Source organism: Oncorhynchus kisutch, unplaced genomic scaffold (genome assembly GCF_002021735.2).
Source record: "Oncorhynchus kisutch isolate 150728-3 unplaced genomic scaffold, Okis_V2 scaffold1781, whole genome shotgun sequence".
Lineage (NCBI taxonomy): Eukaryota > Metazoa > Chordata > Actinopteri > Salmoniformes > Salmonidae > Oncorhynchus > Oncorhynchus kisutch.
In genome coordinates this window covers 4,386-5,000 of record NW_022263726.1, presented here as the reverse complement: position 1 = coordinate 5,000, position 615 = coordinate 4,386, and positions in this window count along the sequence as shown.

Genomic DNA, 615 nt, shown 5'->3' with positions numbered 1-615 from the left:
AAGCATCTCTCCTCTCTCCTCATCAGATATCACCAAGCATCTCTCCTCTCTCCTCTTCAGATATCACCAAGCATCTCTCCTCTCTCCTCTTCAGATATCACCAAGCATCTCTCCTCTCTCCTCTTCACATATCACCAAGCAGCTCTCCTCTCCTCTTCACATATCACCAAGCAGCTCTCCTCTCTCCTCTTCAGATATCACCAAGCATCTCTCCTCTCTCTCCTCTTCAGATATCACCAAGCATCTCTCCTCTCTCCTCTTCAGATATCACCAAGCATCTCTCCTCTCTCCTCTTCACATATCACCAAGCAGCTCTCCTCTCCTCTTCACATATCACCAAGCTGCTCTCCTCTCCTCTTCACATATCACCAAGCTGCTCTCCTCTCTCTCCTCTTCACATATCACCAAGCATCTCTCCTCTCTCCTCTTCACATATCACCAAGCAGCTCTCCTCTCCTCTTCACATATCACCAAGCTGCTCTCCTCTCCTCTTCACATATCACCAAGCTGCTCTCCTCTCCTCTTCACATATCACCAAGCATCTCTCCTCTCTCCTCTTCACATATCACCAAGCAGCTCTCCTCTCCTATTCACATATCACCAAGCAGCTCTCCT